The sequence below is a fragment of the Triturus cristatus genome, chromosome 10, assembly GCF_964204655.1.
Source record: "Triturus cristatus chromosome 10, aTriCri1.1, whole genome shotgun sequence".
In the NCBI taxonomy this organism is placed as follows: Eukaryota; Metazoa; Chordata; class Amphibia; order Caudata; family Salamandridae; genus Triturus; species Triturus cristatus.
The window spans coordinates 263,650,121-263,671,413 of NC_140593.1; the positions used below are offsets into that span (position 1 = coordinate 263,650,121).

Consider the following 21,293-nt stretch of genomic DNA (forward strand, 5'->3'; position numbering starts at 1 on the left):
CGCGGGAGACAGCGCGCAACAATGTAACTAGCATTAAATAACAATTTGCAAGCGAGCGCGTCAAAGCGGTATCGCACAGACAATAATGCAACAATGTAGCAAGAGTAAGATGAAAAAGGCACTTAACTGGCTGCGGAGCAGCAAAGAAAGAGGACGTACTTTCTCCTATTGTACCTTTTATATGAGAGACTCTATGGTTGGTCACGTGGTACCCTGGTGCTCATGGGTACTGTAGTTTTTTCGTTTCATAAACGGTTCTGATTGGCTGCTGGGCATTTCTAATAAAGAAATGAGAAATCATAATCGGAGCCTCCTGTCCTGACATAGAATTAAAGGTTTTGTGATACCGCCGAACAGGCATTTGTCAATTACACAGTCAGGTATGTGGAACGGAGGCATTACGCTGGTGCACCGCAGTCTAGTTTTGATTGGGCAACACGAGCGTGCTAATGCCCGAGCAGCACTAGACTGCAGTTGCTCAATTGTTGTTGTGGCAAAGTTGGAAAGACGTTTTTGTACCAGCTGTTATTACTGGAGGCAGTTTAAGTGTAATTGTGCGGCACTCTTCTGTGCAAAATAAACTATAGGTAATTGTATAAGTGTTGCATTACCAGGCAGTCTAAGGTTCTCTTTTGCTTTTAGCAGGTCGGAATGGTCATTTTGAACAATGACATGCTCTTCACCTAGACTTGACTCCTGCCTGGCAGCCATTATTAGCTGTGGGGTGGGATGTAGTCGATAACAGTGGATCAAGACTGTGATCTCCCCTGGGCTTAATGCGATAATAATTAGCATTATAATGTTGTTCTATAACCTTTACACATGCACAACATAAAAATAATATCACGCTATTATTGAAATACGGAAGTGAGCACTTCAGCTGCTAATTTAGGAATAATCTCTGCCATATTTTTGGACCATCTGGTGTTCTAAATATTGCACGAGAAGGAGCAACGGTGACGTTGTTTATCCCTGTAAATGTAAAGAAATGTGTGTTTTAACTGGAATTAAAAGTAACTATGAGTACATCAAAACGCAATAAAATATAATGAAGTAAAACAACAACATAACAAAACACAGCCGAAAACCACAATACAGCGCAGGGACATATTGCAGCACGAAAATATAACAGCGCTAAAAAACAACCCATAAAAAATGCAACACAACAAATGTGTACAAATATTCTTGCTACGCATAACCTTCTCCACAACTCTGTTTTTATAATAATGTGGAAACCGTTGTTTGCACCAAGCTTTGCCTCACTTAACACCAAGGACATCTAATAGTATCAGTCAAAAATGTTTTGCGATGTAGCTCATTGATTGATCTGGCTCTAGAGCTGTAAATAACGGATATTGTGTTGTAGGCAGCATGTTTCTTTTTTTGTTGCATATGTTTCAAGTACTGCATTTTATGCTTAATAAAAGCCACGTCTGGATTTCTTGTAGTGCAATTGACATTGGAATAAACAGTTAGCAAGTGCGCTGGACATTTTCTAGGTGGTGAAGCTTTTTTTAAAAGCTTAAAAAGCAAATTGTTCATTATAATAAAACTAGAAAAAATGTGGCACACTAAGAGACTTATTACAATGTCATTCTGCAAGCCTATGCCGGCTTGTTGGGGTCAGTATGACCACCTGATCTTGCGTTGGAAGCGGTCGTCTGACAGCAGTATTATGATGCACTACAATACATAGCTTACTGACCGACGCGGTTCTTCCGATTCCGACTGGAAATTCCCGACCACAATGGTTTTAGAAAAATCCAATGGAGCAGATCGGAGCATGGTCCGGCACTGGAACCGACTGCCCTATTATGATTCGTATTTCCGACACGCCATCTGTGTCGGTCAAACCATCGCATCAGAGCTGGCGGAAGAAGAGACTCACAAGGCAGAAAGTCACCACAACAAGCTTCCACATTTCCTGTGCAGTTATCGAGCACATTGTGCATATCATAGCGCTTCTGTACCTACTCGATGACCAGCAAAACCAGGACTATTGCGGATGTTGTCGCTGGTAAGTGACACACCTACCCTACACCAGTGGGCTTCAAAATTATCAATGCTGTGCTCCCCCAGTAAAAAAATAAAAGCCCTCAGGCCCCCCCCCCCTCAATTTGTTAAAAGTATTCTGCTATATTGGCAATGTCTAAATATTTCTAAACCAGGCATCAGGTGTTGCAGATGTCTTTCATTCCATTGTCTCTTAAAGGGTCAAACAAAATGCCCTCAACTCAAAGGTGATGCAATTATGAACAGGCCTATGAAGGAACTCCAACGTTGCATGTATAAAATTATTACACCATTACATAATGGCTTAAAATATGTTATTAATGGTATCATAGCACACCAAAGAGAACATACTTCATTTTGAAACAGGAGGATTGGTATTATTTAAGATGTTACCCCTTTTCACACAGACTCCCAGTCAGGAAATAAATGATCAAACTTGTAACTGATAGTAAATTACAAGGCTGGCTTACTGCCACTCATGCGTCTAACCCTAAAAAACAAAATATGATGCTTCTCTTGGCTAGAGACTGGTGCACCCCCTGATGTCACTTAAGGCCCCCCAAATTTGAAGACCTCTGCCCTACACATTAAAGTGATCACAAAGTGAAGGTGAAGTAAAGTGAAAGTGTCCTGTAGCATGTTGTGCAAGGGAATGAGGGAATGCCAGCATCGGGTATCCCCAGTGTGAACTGTAAATACAAGGATGGACCCAACATAAAGGTAGGAATACAAATGGGCATAGGCACATAGATATATGTACAAAAATATGTATGGTGAGCTCATCACTGCTCTAGGTGCCACATGTCATTCCAACATAACACCGATACACACCTTAAAGTATGCCCCACAGAAACTTTTACAGTGGTACACTACATCCTCCCTGAACCAATACCTTCATCACCACTACTGGGAGCAAAGACTGAGGGTCCACCTGATCTCCTAAATTGCACAGTGAAGGAGAGTGTCACAGTGCAGTGTCATGCTGAAAATGCAAACTTTGAGATGTAGCACATAAGGTGGCTTGAAGGTGCACTGGAGGTGCAAGCACTGACACATGTACATCAGTCTACGAATACTTAGTGGACTTTATAGTGCCTAGCACTACCATAATGGCAATTGTATGCGCAAAAAGCTACCATCCAAACCCCATTAAGTGTAGCAACATCTTGAAGAAACCGAAAGCAAACTTTGCATCACGTACCAGTGCCCCACAACTATTAACAAAGATATCTGTAACACTACACATTCTCCTGCTGTCTTCACTGACCCAACTACAAATCCTAAAGCATTGTAGTCACCTTCGTGTCAACAAGGTGAATTGACAATAATTACCTTTCTCATTGTCAAACAATCAGACATCTTAAATGCAATGTAAGGTGTGCATTCACTTAACTAGATCCTGTCATAAGTCATAACTTTTGACATATTACATATGTAACAATATGTGAAAAACACATTCATCTGGCTCATTTGGCTGAAAAAGCTGGCCACATAGACACAATATGCCACCCCACTGCTGGGTTTTGAGGTCTTTTCTAACACTCCTCTCCCTCCCTCTGTCCCTCCCCCCTTGACCAATGATTTCCTGCCAGTGAGGGTAAGTAGAGTAGCAAGATGACTGACAGAGGTGGATGTAGTTTGGAGTGGAAGCCTGATGGGATTTGAGGTCAGTGCAGTGAATACTCCTCCCATCCTGCCCAGCCAGCAAACCTGGGCCTATTGCTTACTACCAGTGAGGTGAGTGCAGTAGCAAGATAGCTGACAGAGATGGATGTGGTTTAGAGTGGAAGGCCTGCTGGGATTTGTGGTCAGAGCAGTGAGTACTCCTCCCACCCTACCCAGCCAGCCCACCTGGGCCTATTGCTTCCTGCCAGTGAGGGGGAGTGCAGTTGCACGATGGCTGACTGATGTGGATGCAGTTTGGAGTGGAAGGCTTCCTGGAATTTGTGGTCTTTTCTGACACTCCTCCCTCTCCCCCAACTTGACCAATAACTTCCTGCCAGTGAGGGTAAGTGCAGTAGCAAGATGACTGGCAGTGGTGGGTGTAGTTCGGATTGGAAGGCCTGCTGGGATTTGTGGTCAGTGCAGTGAATACTCTTCCTACCCAGCCCAGCCAGCCAACCTGGGCCTAATGCTTACTACCAGTGAGGGTGAGTGCAATAGCAAGATGGCTGACAGAGATAGATGTGGTTTGGAGTGGAAAGCCTGCTGGGATTTTTGTCAGTGCAGTGAGTACTCCTCCCACCCAGTCCAGTAGGCCCACCTGAGCCTATTGCTTACTACCAGTGAGAGTGAGTGCAATAGCAAGAAAGATGACAAAGATGGATGTGGTTTGGAGTGAAAGGCCTTCTGGGATTTGTGGTCAGTACAGTGAGTATCCTTCCCACCCAGCCCAGGCAGCCAACCTGGGTCTAATGCTTACTACCAGTGAGGATGAGTGCAGTTGCAAGATGGCTCACATAGATGGATGTGGTTTAGAGAGGAAGGCCTGCTGGGATTTGTGGTCAGAGCAGTGAGTACTCCTCCCACCCAGTCAACCCAGCCCACCTGGGCCTATTGCTTACAACTAGTGAGGGAGGGTGCAGTAGCAAGATGGATGACTGAGATGGATGTGGTTTGGAGTGGAAGGCCTGCTGGGATTTGTGGTCAGTGTATTAAATTACCCCTCCTACCCAGCCCAGCCAGCCCACCTGAGCATATTGCTTACTACCAGTGAGGGTGAATGCAGTAGCAAGATGGCTGACAGAGGTTGATGTAGATTGGAGTGGAAGGCATGTTGGGATTTGTGGTCTTTTCTGATACCCCACCCCTTCCCCCCACTTGATCAATGACTTCCTGCCAGTGAGGCTGATTGCAGTAGCAAGATGACTGACAGAGGTCAATGTACTTTGGAGTGGAAGGCCTGCTAGGATTTGTGGTCAGTGCAGTGAGCACTCCTCCAACCCTGCCCAGCCAGCACACCTGGGCCCATTACTTACTACCAGTGAGGGTGTGTGCAGTAGCAAGATGGCTGGCAGAGGTGGATGTGGTTTGGAGTGGAAGGCCTGCTGGGATTTGTGGTCTTTTCTGACACTTCTCCCCCTCCTTCCCCTTGACCAACGATTTCCTGCCAGTGGGGGTGAGTGTAGTAGCAAGATGGCTGACAGAGGTGGATGTAGTTTGGAGTGGAAGGTCTGCTGGGAATTGTGGTCAGTGCAGTGAGTACTCCTCCCACCCAGCCAGCCCACCTGGGCTGATTGCTTACTACCGGTGAGGGAGAGTGCAGTGGCAAAATGGATGACAGGTGGAAGTGGTTTAGAATGGAAGGCCTTTAGGGATTTGTGTTCAGTGCAGTGAGTACTCCTCCTACCCAGCCCAGCCATCCCACTTGGGCCTATATCTTACCACCAGTGAGGGGAAGTAGCAAGGAGAGATGGCTTACACAGGAGTCTGTTGTTCTTAGGTGGAGTGTGAGTGGCTGATGGTAGGTATAGTCATTTTCTTTTGGGAGATCTAATTACTTGTTGAAGTGGTTTTCATTACAGACCTGGTAACTACTTACTCTACTTAAAAGCCATTTTTGTCTAAATGTTGACAAATGTTTTTATTGGTGCCATGATGGGTTTAATGGGTATACACTGACAGCCTACATGTATACATTTGTAAATGTGATTGTTCGGGTAATTTTGAATGTTTTGTGAAGGTATGCTGGTTGTCTGCATTAGTTACATATCTACAATAATGTTCCTACTGCTTCATTTGCAAAATTTCATAATTACAAAACTTGGACCATTCCAGTTATGTGTGGTATGGTGTTATGGCTGATTTGTGGCTGATATTTGGTGGTAACTTACCAGACTCCATTCCTTCTGGTATTCCCAAAAACCTCACTGGTAGCATGATGGCATGCACCTTCCCCTCCAGGGCAATAAAAGGTACGGGTGGCACTGGAGGGCCACAGCCAGTCTGATGTTCAACCTGTTTTTTTCTGTTCATTATGACCTTGACCCTCCGACCTGACTTTGTACAACCTCTTCCTGATATCCTCCATTGTACGAAGAGTGGTGGCTACTGTTTTCATCTTGTTGACTATCTTGTCCCACATCAGGTTTTTCTGGGTGATGGAAGTTTGTTGGGCTTGGGTGCCAAATAACTGTGGCTCTACTCTGAGGATTTCATCCACAAGCACTGTCAACTCCTCATCTGAAAAACGTGGCTGCCTCTTTTTGGTCATTGTGAGTGTGAGTGTGATATTGAAAAGGTACGCAGAACAAGAAAGAACCCCCCCCAAAAAAGTGAAATGTGCAGTGAGTGATGCAATTGCGGTGCGTGGAGGTGTGAAAGGATGGCTGCAGTGTATGTGAATAGCAACAGCAATGTGCTCCTTCAGACTCTGCAGGATTGTGATAGCAAAGGATCATAGTCAGGTAATTTTTTTTTTTATAGGTGGATTGGTGTGTGTCTACTAGGGGTGGGTGACAGCTTCCGTTCCGCCCGCGGAAATTGCGACAATTCGACATTTTTGCGTTCCGCGCGGAACGTGAAAATGTCGAATTGTCGCAATTTCCCCGAGGGAACGGAAATTGTCGCCTTGTCGAGTTGAAGGCAGCAGGCAAGCTCAAATTCAGTAACGCATTAAACAGCACAGAACATTCGGGAGCTAGGTCGAGGCTGGGCAGGTGTGCTTTTCTCCCCATATCTACCGTCAAAAATTAGCTGTGGTCCTGGCGACTCCTTACCTGATGGAGCTCTGTGCAGCCATGACTTTCTCGAGCGCAATCCCCGTGTAGTTCCTGACACCAGGAGGTTCTGTCTCCTCGTCTGCTGCTCTGATCGGTCTCTGGCCCGCGGCATGTGACCTGCATGGAAGCCCCGCCCCACACACCATGGGTGGGCAACGTCTTCCCGCCCTTTCCCCCACTATGATGGACAGCTGACTCGAGGGGGCCCGTCGGCGCCGTGGTATGCTTTTCTACCCATATCTACCGTCAAAAATTAGCTGTGGTCCTTGATGGAGCTCTGTGCAGCCATGACTTTCTCGAGCGCAATCCCCGTGTAGTTCCTGACACCAGGAGGTTCTGTCTCCTCGTCTGCTGCTCTGATCGGTCTCCTGGCCCGTGGCATGTGAACTGCATGGAAGCCCCGCCCCACACACCAGCGGTGGGCAATGTCTTCCCGCCCTTTCCCCCACTATGAAAGTGAAACCCCAACCGGAAGCACAATCTCCGCGATCACGCGAAATATCGCGTGATCGCGGAGATTTTGTGCCGTTTCGCAATATTTGGCAAAAGGCACTTCCGGTAATTCCGCCCACCCCTAGTGTCTACTCCTTGAATTGACATCAGCCGTGTAGTTTTGTGAGGACATACCATGATACGTGCTGTGTTAGTTATTGTCAGTTTCAGTGATTTACACTTGCCATGTGGCAGACATGCCGCGTTGGAACAGCAACCGCGTCAGATGCATCATAATGGGCTCTGCAGTACAACCGGTGCATTTGCGGAGTTGGAAGTCCTATAGAACTGCCTTTCTGACTGACGTTGTCATATCGGATTCATTTTTGACCGATGCGGTCGTGTCGGAGTCGTCTCTGACCAACGCAGGCGGACATTGGCCTGGCATGCATCATGATACGGTGGTCAAAGAGCTTGCACTTGAATCAGTCGGAATCTCACTGCGGCCAAGTCGGTTGGACAATCACTCCAACCGACAACGTAATCAGGCCCTTAGTGTCATTGAGGAGTCCTCCAGTGGTCTTTGGAGCCAAAATGTTTCTAAGTCCCAGGTTTCTCAGAATGCTAGGAGGAGTACACTTTGACACAGCCAAGGGTCCCAGAACTACAGGAACAGCACTTTGAGGTCATAGATCCGTCAAGCAGAAGTCACTAAAAGGGTACAGGGCAGGTTCATTTGGAACTTATCAGCTGGACTATTCAGGAAAAAGGCTTCTAACTGCTTGTTGTGGCCCTATAACTTGACAAGAGGTTAGCCAGTGGACCCTTGGAGTCCACTTATTTGTCTTCAGTACAGGTCCAGCCTTTCAGGTCTCCTCCCAGTCTTGACAGCAGGTACAGTGCTTCTTCTATTTTCCACAGGTTCAGCAATGTCTGAGGAGGGTGCCTAGGGGTGGCACATTTATGCCTGCACTAGCCTCGGTGAGGCTGGCTCTTTGCCGCTCCCTATTTAATACAGAAAAAGTTTCCAGGGGTAACACTAATCACTTTTGCAGCAGTTCCTGTGCGCTTAATTGCAACCATTCCCACAGTGCCCCCCCACCCACTTGTTACATAAATCAACATGGCAGAACCTTTTGTTCTTGTATGCAGACCTCCTGTGCCCACCCTACAGGTGTGACCAAAGGCAGGGAAGTGACAGCCCCACCTCTGTGGTCACTCAAAACTGTCCCAGTCTGCCCACAATGAAGCATAGGTTGGATACAGGGACCAGGTTTGTCGCTGCAGAAGGTTTTCCTTCTTAGTCCAGTTCCATGCAAGTAGTCTCAGGCTGAGCTTGCATTTGGCAGTGCAGTCATTGTCGGAGTAAAGAGCTGGTCAACGACTGAAGCTTAATGAAGAGCACTGCATGGGTGAAGCCCAGAGTCTGTAGCTGGGAAGGTTGTGTAGGCAGTTGCATGCAGGTCCTATGTTGGCCTTGGTGAAGTCTGCTCAGGTTTACGAGGAGATCGTGGATGGTTCCTTTCTGTCACGAAGAGCCCATAACCACTGGATTTTCACCTGAAGTCTAGTTCTTGCCCTGTGTAGGTTGGTGGAGTACTCTCTGACACCAACAAGGATACAGGACATGGGGAGTTAAGTCTTACGAGTCAGTATCACACCAGCAGAGACCAGCAGCCGGGTTCAGGCAGATTGAGTTGGTGCTGGTCAGTTGTAGGGAAGGCCTCTGTAAACTTGATGCGTCCCTGTAGCTCAAACAGGAGATCAGCCAACTGACCCTTGGCATCACTTCTGAGATCCTTCTTCAGACAGCAGGGCAGTCCTTCTTCTAGTCTCCACAGATCTAGATGTGCTCTGATGAGAGGTTCTGAGAGTTCCACTTTTATACCCAGTACAGACCTGTGTGTGGGATTCACCCTTTTGTTATGTTATGTTATGTTATGTTAAACTTTTATTTCTATAGCGCACGGCTACTCCGTGGAGTGTCCCGGCGCTTTCACGAGGCAGCTCAGTAAAACAGAAACCATTAAACAGACAAAAGAAACAGACAGAGACACCCTAATGGTTAAAAAGCCATGTCTTGAGGCTCTTCCTAAACAAAAGGAGAGAAGAGGAGGAGCGAAGGTCCAAAGGCAAAGAGTTCCACAACTGAGGGGCCCTCAAACTAAAAGTGCGACCCCCAGTGCGGGCCTTCCTCACCCGAGGAACCACCGCGAGAAACAGAGATTCCGACCGCAGAGATCTAGCTGGGCGGTAAAAAGACAATCTCCGCTGTAGATACTTTGCTCCGGCGCCAAAAAGCGCTTTATGCGCCAGGGTCAGTGCTTTAAACATAATCCGCTTCCGGATAGGTAACCAATGAAGCGATCGCACCAGACCCGAAGCTCTCGCTCGCCTATGCAGGCCAAAGATAGCCCGGGCCGCGGAGTTCTGCACAACCTGCAGCCGCTGAACCAGATATTCCGGAAGACCTACATAAAGGACGTTCGCGTAGTCCAATCTGGAGCCTATCAAGGCTTGCACAGTGATCTTTCTATGCTCTTCTGTGAGTAAAGGCAGGAACTTCCGGAGCATCTTAAGAATGCCGAAGCAGGTACCCACCAGGCCAAAAATATGTGAGCTCAGTGACAAATTCTTGTCAACCTTCACTCCCAGATTCTTAGCCTGAACAGGGGAATCCATACCTAATGGCCACCAAGCCTGCCAGTCAGGGTCCAGAGAACAGCCGAAAAACAACACCTCCGATTTACTGGAGTTTGCCTTAAGGCTGTTCCGCTGGAACCAGCCAAAGACCGTCTCCAAGCAACCCCGGATGTTCTCTCCATCAAAAGCCTGATCTTTCCCACACGTGAAGAGCAGTTGAGTGTCATCAGCGTAGGATACGATCCGGGCCCCAGAGGACTCCACCAGTGCCGCCAAAGGTGTCATAAAGATGTTGAACAGAGTCGGGCTCAACACAGAACCCTGTGGAACACCGACTCCCAAAGGCTGCATCTCGGCGGAGCTCGGAGAGGCCCAGACCGTTTGTCGGCGGCCCTCGAGGACCGTAACTGTTTCTGGTCAATGTTTCCCCTTCCCCTGGATCTGGCTGCAATTTGTATAGGGTAGCAAAGGGCAGGCAGGCACATGTGTGGGCTTTATAAGTAAATTAAATGTGCCAAATTAGGTGCATAGACATTTTATCAGTTTGGAAGGGAGACCACAGGCACTTTACCACTGGTTAGCAGGAGTAAAGTGAGCAGAGTCCTAACATCAACAAAACCCAGTTCAGCAAACAAATTGAATAGTAGAGGGAAAAATCTGGGGGAATACCATGCAAAAGATAGTTTTCAACATTATACACGCACAGTTCGGAAATCCATAGTAGTACAGACCCAACACACCAGAGACAAATTAATCCAACCACCAATGAAAACGTCTATGTTTCTTTGCCCTGCATTATTTTGTTGCATTCTCTTACCTTATGTTTGCATTTTTTAATATGTACATCCTTGTTTATATTTGTAGTCCGCACAATGATGATGAATGGAAATGCTCGAATTACACTGAGCTACTGCTAACTATTCTGTCTGCATTTCATTCCATTGTTTGCATTACATACATGAAACAACCATAAGCAAAGCGGTCTAGGCCCAATACCTAAATGGCGGGGCAAACTGAATTACTAGGCCATATTTGAATGGAATTCAAGCACCTCCAAATGAGTTTCAGGTTTATTGGCCTCAGTGGTGAGGTGCATTCTAAATCCTTATGAAGATGTGAACTTGACTCAAATGCCTGGGCATACCCATATTAACTAGGTCAACTTCTGAAGGAGATGAAAGGAAATGATTTAATGATCTTTGGGAATGGCATGCAGAGTTGCTTCTATTGCTATACTGACGATACATTACTTAGTGGTTCAGGATGCACTGTAATATTTGGGGCATATCAAATCTGATCTTCACAGGTGCAGACCCCTTTCAGCAGTGCCATAGATGAAAATGATCATACAATAGAATGGTGATATAAGGTAACTGTAAATTCTTCGGTGTGATTCTAGCACTCCCGTTCATCACCTTTGTGCTATCCAGTTGGCTCTATTTGAAAGACACATCAAAGGTACTATACTGTATCGAAGAGCTCTATGAGCAGAGAAGGGGATTGCGACACTGATAGATATATCGTTTTTCCACAATCACACAATTTTGTAACCCTAGAATTTAGGATTGAAAATTAGATGTCCTGGGCTACAGTCAACAGTTTAATAATTAAACCACACCTTCTGCTATGCTTAACCCTGCGGCGACGGCCATAGTGGGATTTGTCTTTCAGGACTTAGAGATTTTGGGATTTTTGCTGATTACCAGATACGTTTGTCCAGGCAAAATGTAAACTTTCACTTCATGCACAATTCATACAGAAGAACAAATGATATTCCCTTGATGGACAATACCACAAAATGTCCAGTCTTGTGGCTGTTCTCCAATTAGTGCAGCAAATTCTATACTGAAGCTGAATCAGTTGCATGTTAGGCGGTGTGAAGTGCGTGGTCAGTCAGCGTCTTGTGCTTCCTCAATGAGCCTTGTGGGAGTGCAAAGCAGAAGAGAGGAAAGAATACAGGATGGCATAATTTGCTTCTTAGCGGTTCCATAACCCGGTCATTGGTCCTTGTTTTACCTCCACCTCTGTCTCTCTTATTCTAAGGGCCTGGTTATGAGTAGCTCGGTATATTCCGACCCGTGCGTGAATACCTGTTTATGCACGGGTTGGAATTGCAAGCTATGAGTTATGTAATGCATCCGATCATTCCCAGGCTGTTTTAAATACCTCAAGCTTTGTTACATTTCGGCAAGTCAAAGCTACGGGAGAAATGTGTACGGTATTTATCATATCATGCAAATTGTGGTGCGTTAAACACCAAAATCCGCATGTTATTCCCTACACAATCATAATAGGTGTTATTTATCGCACCCAATAAACAGTGAACCCGCTGTATTTGTATTTATCAGGGGAGCTAAGTAATGTCTCAACTCGTAGTCAGGCCCTAAATCTGTTTTCCTGTGGAGGAACACAGTGACGTTATTATGGCTGAAAGTGTAATGTAAAGCACCTGGCGAACTTTGTGACCTAACATTAAGATTGGAGGGTGCTGGCTGATGAAATGGAGCGATTTGCACCCTTATCTCGGACTCAGTCTTGAATCAGTTCAAATTTAGATTCAGGAATCTTGGCTTGGAAAATTATGCAATAGGTAAACTAAAGTGAAGTGAGGGCTGACCCCAAGATAGCCTTCTGCTTCTGTAGCTTGTGCGTGACCCCATTCTTCTTCTTGTTTTAGTTTTTTTATATTCCAAATATTCTCATTTTCAATGTAAAGCAGGTTGTATACTAGAGGCAGACGCAGAACAAACAAAATAGCAAAACAGATAGAATTTAATATTACCTACTGCATGCCATGAGTTTTTTTTTAAATACAAAACAACAGAACTGTTGCTGTCATTCTGTTGCCTTCTCTGAATTTGTATTTTTCAAAGTATACAATTGAATGCACAAAACTGGAACCGTTTTTTCTCACAATGATCTTTTTCTTTTTTTTTTGTTGCTTTGGAGACTAGTTTAGGTAATTAGCTCAAACTATTCATAGTAGCACTTATACGAAAATAGCACATGTATTGTTACCTTGTGCCCCTTGGATTGCAATAGCATCCTTGGCCGTGTGGGCATGCATCCGGTCGCATCCTATTTAACACTTGGCTGGGTCAGTGCACTTAATTAAGGAGTAATAGTGTGACAAACAATCTCTGTGTGCACTGGCACGGTTTGCTGCCGAATCTATGGAGGGCGAGTGGAGTTCGCTTTCGTCCAGGAGTTGGATGCACTGTCACACCAGAAGATCATTTGCACACACCTATCAGAGCCAGTGTCGAGACCTGCAGCTGTGATTGCAGGGTGGTGTGATGGAACTGAAAGTGTGGTCTCAGAGACTGACTGCCTCGGCCTGATTACCTAATCTGAGTACTTACTGGAGATCAAGCTCTCTGCAAACTGGAGCTATTACAGCACGGCGAAATTATGCCTGGCATGGATCCAGCAATTTTGAGAAATTCACATTATGCAAATTGCTTGAATGGCGAATGAAGTGTAAATTGTATCTGCTTTCTTGGTTAATTCAGGGTCGTATGTAAAAAAGGCTTTGCTCTCTTCAGTTCGAACACCAGTGGTTCTAACCAGATGGAAATGCAGTGTCTCCCATCGAGGGGATAGAAGAGTGTTATAACACTGTATTGTCTCATTTTGAAAGGCGGTTACTCAAGCAGAAGTGTGGTTTTTCGATAGCCTGGGAAGTCAGCGTGACTGAGTGGATAAGTGTGTGAGGTTTTGGTGCTGATGAAATGTAGACCAAGGTTGACACTGCTCAAAGCAGCAGCATCTTTCTTTAAATACCCTCCATTGAGTGCAGAAGTAAATTACTGCGCGCGGAACATTGCTTTTCTTGATTCTGATTTTCTGCTGAATATTTCTTTCCGTAGCTCACATTTCTACATTTTCCTGCCTCTGCCCCTTGCAGCTCGCCTTGCACAGCAGTGGTCCATGCAGGTAAGCATGGTGGGGCAGCGGGACAGGGTGGAGGGAGGTCAACAGATGGCGGAATAGGAATTATTTATCTATGTAATTTTCCCTATTCCATCATCTGTCATCACCTTCCCTCCTCTCCGTTCCTGCCCCACCCTGGCGCGCTTACCTGCACGGACTGCCGCGCACCTTGCCATTTCTATTCAGCCTGGAATGTTTCTACCATCTACTGAAAAATATAAACGTCACCAACCTGTAGTACCTGATTAGGGTTATGCTCAGTTTTGAGTCCCCTCTTATATAGGAGATGTGGCCTAATGCCCGGCGCTGCGGACCTTGTAGCAGGGGAACTAGGTTCGAGTCTCCACCTAGGTTCAACATATTGTGGTACTGGCCATATCAACTAATCTCAGCACGCCTAAAAGTAGAAACAAGCATTTGCAATACAATCGGTCTCACCTTTGGGACCTTATATGTATTTATCTATGTAGCACATTAGCCTGGGTGCTGAAACATCTACTGTTCTTTAACATGGAGGGAAAGTAAGCACCAAACTGCGTGACACGCCAGGTATGGGAAAACATGGAGAGAAATATTGGCTTTCAGCTGGAAATTGTATAGTCCAAAGCTGTGTTTTTAATATAAAATCAGGGCCTTCGGTGGTCATTTCACTGAATATACATGTTTTGATTTTTTTTTTATTGTCTAAGGATGCTCGTGGAAGACAATTTCTATGGACAGGAATCTAGAGAATGCTAAAATGATTCTGGTATTTTACTGACTTCTGCTGGTCGTTTTCTATCAAGAAAGTTAAACAGAGGCAGTTGCCAGAAAAAATAAATAAATAAACTCCCTCAGCAGAAAGCAATTCTGCCATTTTACTGACCTCTGCTGGTCGTTTTCTATCAAGACAGTTAAATAGAGGCAGTTGAGCAGAAAGAAAGTCCCTAAGCGGAAGCAGACAAGTCTTAGGGCTGATCTCCAGAGTCCACAAAGTACATACACATATAAGTATATAATAAGTACATACTAAAGTATATACAAAATCCTTGAATGCTCGACCTAAAAATGAAGGAATATGACATTGTGTAATGTAATCCTGTGCCAGTGGTGGCTGGTGACATTTGAAAGTGGTAAGGCATAAAAGTTAGGGATGAGTTTTAAGTAGCGAGTAACCACTACATTTCCGTTTACTTTCGCTGAAACCTAAAGGTAGTACCTCCACTCGCGCATCACCCTCAGACCGTGAGAAAACACCGCAACTCCTTCTGACCCCGTTAACCACTGGTCATGGGAACCCTCACGCATGTCCAATAATCTCCACAGAGAATTAATCTTTAACTGGAGGAACAATACCGTAGCAGCTGCACAACACACCTGCTATAAGAACTGAGCATAGATATCCTCATACGTGAATGACCAAAACCCTCTCAATGACAGGTTTGGGAGTCACCTGCAGGTTTCTTGACATGCAGCAAAGCCCGTTTTAGTCCACCACACATAAGGCATTCAGAAACGGTATGCAAGTAAGCAAAACATTTTTTTTTAATGTACATTGTTAAAAATCAGCACAATGTAAAATGTAACATTGCTGACCAAATTCTTCGAAGTCCTGTGGAGAGGGAAATGGTAAAAGGGGATGACAGCCTGCGTGAGACAAATAGCCTGTGGAAGAGGACGAGGACAGGGAACTATGTGAGGAAGCACTAAAATAGGCGACAGCCTGGCGGTGAACATACATACATACCAATAGACCAGATTCAGGAAGAGAACACGTTTTTTATAACTAACATGGCGTCATTTAAGCTGTCTCCCACCTGCAACTGCCTGTGATTCCATAGAAGTCAATGGGGAAAACCTTCCCACGACTTTTTGTCAAAATGTCCCACCTTCCAGTTCTAAGATGTTGGCATGTAGACAAACATAACATAAGTACAAGCTTATAATTAGTAAACATTGTTTTACTTAACACGTTTGCATTCTGAAAATATCAGCACGCGGCCATGCTATTATCATTTTATTATTCCCGTACTGACCCAGGTTTGTTTTGTTTTCGGTGCAGGGTAGGGTGGGGCTGGGCTGTCAGCCAGCAGGGGAACGAGTGGCAGGCACTTTCTAAGTGCGCATGACAGTTTGGCCGGCCGTCTTAAGCCAGCCAAACAGTCATGCCCATTTAACATGTTCTCCACCCTGCTGTATTGCAAGGCCGGGTGAAGAACATGCACAGGGTCCTCCTCTCTATCTGAGAGCCGAACCAAGCTGCTCAGACCAATCACGATGCTGTTGTCATGCTGGTGACAGCATCATGATTCGCTACGGGGAGTCTGGGAGCCTGTGTGGCTCCTGCTTCCATACATCCTTGACAGAAGAACAGAAAAAGAATGGAGGAGATGCGGCGGCCAGCAAGTAAGTAAACATTTCTTTTTTTCTCCTCCCCCCACCTCACCACTACTGCCTCATAGCAGCCGCCACTGGTCCATTTGCCCCTCGTTAAGGAACAATGAAAGTCAGACTGGGTTCGCGCGCTGATTTCTGAAAGGGATGCATTGGAAGATGGAATGCCAGTCTTTAATTATAAAATCTCCCACTTTGATTGAGGGGTTTGCAAAGTACTGATTTGACAATGTTTGACTCACCCCTTAAACAAAAGTAAACAGTAAAACATGCATTAGATTTTTGTTTTGTGACTGATTTACCCGCTTGTCATAAAATGTTTTCTTTGGTTTCCAAATGTAATTTGTTTGCTCTCCAGTTGATTCCTGTTTGTAGCATCCCTGTTCACACTGGTATCGTCTCTGTTTTATGTATGCATTTCATCCCACTATTCTCACCTTATACGGTGATACAGCCTCAGGCTATTAAACAAAAAGCTGAAAGTAACACGGAGGGTTTGTGTGTTTGCATCACATGTCGGTCATTTTCTATTTGTGTTGTTTGTTTCCATCACTTCCCTTCCTTCCTGGGTGTGTCTGTAGGACACAGGGCAGCATTAGTCCAAAAAACCCTCCCATCTGTGTACAAAGCTTTCAGGTAACCATTAGCACAATCAAAAGATTAACATTGATGTTCCAGATGTTATTGCTGTGCAACACAGCTTCATGGTGCGCAGTGTTCAGTACACATCAGCTGAAGGGTAAAGTATTCCTGACCCCACCTTGGTCTTCTAAGGCATCAATGTGTAGATAAAACATCACACACATTTTTAGCAGTGACAAGAATATTAACACAGGCACATACAGATAGATCACGGTGCAGGTATACAGACAGACACACCAGTGGATATAAACTCATCTGTTCAAAATATTTACAAGATCATCAACACATAATACTCCCCCAAAAAAGCACACTACTTACACTGTGGCACTAGAAGTAGTATGGGATGGCTGTTAAGATTCTATACATTAGTGGAGCAAACACTTAACAAGATGCTGAATGGACTCCATCCGGTTGGTGCCTCTCCTGGGATAGACGAGCAGCAGGAAAGGGAAGAAAGTTGGTTGACTTCCTGTATGTAAATCCAACCAATCCTGGAGCTGCTCCCATGCTGTTTTCAGCATGAGAGCTGCTCCAGGAGTTTTTGGAGCAGGCTAACCCAGCACTCATTTTGAGGCTGGGGGGCCTGTACCTGCAATCTCTGACTTTTTACAGTGCTGGAATTGCTGGCTCTGAAGTGTGCATGTTGGATAGGCTGACTGTAGACAGCCAGACAATCTGACATTAGCCCTGAGCACCTGCAGATGTCATCCTGCAATCTGCAAGAATCTGCCCACCCCCACCATCATACTTGCTAACGTGGCCAGCAGCACACAGAATAATAAAATGGCAATGACCATTTTATTATTCTGTGTTTACCTGCTGTGCTTGCAGCAGGCGGGGTGACACTCCTCCGCCTTAACAGAGGAGCTGCCACTGTCTGGTGCTCATGTAAAGCACTACAATGCCCTCTGGCAAATTTCACAACATATAAAATTGCAACAAAAAAACTAAAACGAACTAAAATAACTATAATTTGTGCTACGGCCAGGCATTTTTGTTATCAGCGATGCTAGTAATGTTATCAATATTGTCATACAAAATGTCATGAATGATGTGCTATGTGAGACAACGAGCCGTGCATGGCAAGAGCTCAAGTTATAGTTACTTTAAAGTACTTGAGATTATTGCTGGTGAATTTCAATGGGTCTGCTTGTTTAAAATGATATACCTAACTATAACATCCCTTTAATCTTTGATTTTTTCAGTGAATTTTTAGGAATTGTTTAATGCAAGTTACTGTCAATATATGACAGGTAAAAATATTTGTTTTATCAATAAACGCTGCATAATACAAACATAAAACCAACCAAAAGGAGTCTCTGTAATCCCATGCTGAAAAGCAAAAGCTTTGACTCCAAAAACAATAAAAAGCATCAACTTTTCCAGGGGTCATATTCTATAGACCCCAGGGAACATGGAGGTAATGAATAATTGACTCATGTGCCTACAACACCAACAATATGCATGACCATATCCAATGAACTGACATGTCTGGCTCTTTCTAAGGGCTGTAGCTCACATGGTGCTAGCGCTGGAATTGGTGACATGTACCTACCCAGGTTTGAGACACAACGGGGCCCTACCACCTCAGCCTCCGACCATCCCTGACTACTGCCAGTTGTGGTGGCAAACTAGTTCATCTTATAACTTGACAAATCCCTGTTTCACATCCTCTGACTTTGACATATGTGGCATTGTGAGACATTTTGCCTTCTGACTGCCTCCTGCCATGTGCTACATCTTCACCCAGGCCCACATCACATGTAGAATATGCTTCCACAATGGTTTCTTCTCTGTCATCCCTTCCCAGCTGCGACACAAGTGGGAGACTGCCAGACACAGTAGTGCATGTGTCTTGGTCAGGCTACCTTGTATTACACATATCCCTTCTTACCTCCTTGCAATGCAACGGCTCACCATTCAGACACAGTGACAGTTCAACATGCTCAGACAGTGCCTACAGTGCACTGAACTTCCAGGGGCCCACCATGTGCACACACCATCTTTTGTCCAACACACATGGTCTTCTGGTGTGCATCACTTGCACTCAACCCCACACCCAGTCTGATTTTGATTGTAACATGAGTTTGGCAGCTCCCTACACTGGGAACTGAACCCTGTGTGCTCTCACCCCCCATGTGGGACTGCTGCATGACTGCTTTTCCCACATTGCCCTTTCTGCAACTTACCTGTAGGACTTATTGTTCCTCACGGGCTGTACTGTCTTGTCCCTGAACTCCTGCCACCAACTCCTCTGGGATGGCAGCTGCCATCCAATTTTCTAAGGCATCCAGCTCCTCCTGTGGTGCCGGGCTTCCACCTTGGGCCTGCATGGTTGCCTTCAGGTTGCTGGCCAGTTTCTCCTGTGTCCTGCACTTATTGTCGTGCCAGTGTTTCTTGTAGTTGGTGACAGTCCTCTTGGCTTGTCCCATGCTGTTGAGCTTGACCACTATAGACTGCCAAATGGTCTCTTTCTTTCCTAATTGCAATTCTGATGTGACAATGAGCTGTTGTTTGTGCTCTGTCACCTCAGTGATCAAGATGTAATTTTCTTCCTCAATTAAGTTGCACTTCCTCTTCCTCTTCCCCTGGGTGTCGGTTTGGACATCCGGGCTGGTTCTGGGGTTGTATTCCTGGCTGCTGTTCTATTTACCCCGCTTCATGGCTGCCTTCTGTGAAGTGTGCCAATGTTTTTTTCTCAAAGCATCAATTTTAAAAGTTTTTGAATGCTTGTTGCAATAAAAAGTCACGCTAGCATGGTTATCGGCACTTTACATGCCGCTAAAAAGCCTAAGGTCAGTGTTTGTCCCAATGCGTCAGTTTCTGCAGCAACAACGCACCTGTGGCAGCGTATTTTTTAAGGCTATCTAATCCTAACATCTTGGTGTTCCATACCATAAATATGGTGCATCCATGGCATCTAAAAGTGACATTGCAATTCGCACCTCATTTTAACTCCTTGCTGATGCAACGCAGTGATGAGTCCATTCTTGGAAATGAGGCCCCTTATCTCTAACCTGTCGGCTCCACGGACCTTCCACAGCATGAAATATCAATGCTTCTTTTATCCTTAATTTCTTAAAAACTACTGAATGGAATTACACCAAATCACAAAAAGAACACATTTGTGACCAAGATCTTATTTTCTGCCAAATTTGGTGGAATTCTATTGAGCCTTTTTGGCTGTAGCTGTATCTAATTGTTATACTGAAAAATGAATGTGGAAAACAGGTTTTAGGACCTCTGCCTTTTTCTCAGCCCTGACTTGACGGATTACCTTGAAACTTGCCAGTTACCAGCTGAGGGGAAAGAACTATTTTTTGGGAACGTTTTGGAAAGATTTCTCAATGGTGTTATAAGCAAACCAATAAATGCTTTTTGTCTGGAAAAGTGGTCCTAACGATAACTACTCAGTGGGGACTTATAGTTCGGACCACGTTTCCATAGCAAATTGACCACACAAGGCTCCCCAGTTCACCTTGGAGGGTAGCACTAATTAATGATATAAAACATATTTTCCTTGATGTCGTGCTGTAGTCAGATGAAATAAAAAAACAACTGCATGCAACTCCAAGGACTCATGAACTATCATATTAAGGTTGAGCTAAGCTGTTGTGCACTCAAAAGTTTTAATTCTCTTTTATTCATAGGTGCTTAGTTTTAATGTTTTTCCGAATTTTAATGGCGAGGGCTTAGCTGTAGGAGCTGTCCAGTGGCATTTTACACACTGCAAGTCCAGTATTACCTAAGTCTAGTATATACAATTCAGATCACAGTTTTTCTTCTACGATAATGTAGAAGACTGACATCTTATATGTAGACCTGTAGAGGAGGGCTGCCCAGCATTCGTTAAGTAAGGCTGGAGCCATGTCAGATTTCTATCCTAACCACTGCCTTAGAGAATAATTACCATGCAGTATCTCTGCAAGTAAATGTAACTTATGTAGCTATGACAACCCAGCATGTCTCTCTCCATTGTGGAACACATTGGGTGCCTTTGTTGTACACATCAGAAGGATTCTTGTGATGTAGTTAGCAGGCATGTCAGCTGGGCGTAAAACTTTGAAAATTAAAGTTAAAACGTTGTAGCTTTGCTATTTTGAGCGGTTTGTCATCACCAAAGGGCATTAAGAAGGAAAGCTTTCACTAAGCTCAGAGAACATGAAACAAGATTTTTGTTATCACAATGTCATCCGACATAAATAGTATGTCCTAAATATTGTTTACAAAAATAATGTTTTTTTAAAATTAATACCCACAATCTCCATCCAACAAGACAATATTGTTTGTAAACAATACCTAGGACACAATAATAATGGCAGATGATATTTCTATGTAAGTTATTCTGACATGCAAATCTGCTGTCACCCCTCACAGTGTTGTATGTGCCAAAAGAAACAATTATTGGCAAAGCCAGTAGGTCTCACATCGGTTTGCTGCTTTTTTAGATTTCCCAATGCTTGTTTTATTGTGTAATAGGATTGGTAAAACCTTATTGTTAGGGGCCCGTCATCTTTTGTGAATATTAAAAGCAGT

The 21,293-nt window shown here is 44.7% G+C and overlaps 1 protein-coding gene across 2 annotated transcripts in view; it reads left to right on the forward strand.

The window, feature by feature from the left end:
- Positions 1 to 21,293, forward strand: part of LOC146789297 (calcitonin gene-related peptide type 1 receptor-like) — a 2,166,593-nt gene that overhangs the window by 509,976 nt on the left and 1,635,324 nt on the right. The window lies entirely within an intron of this gene.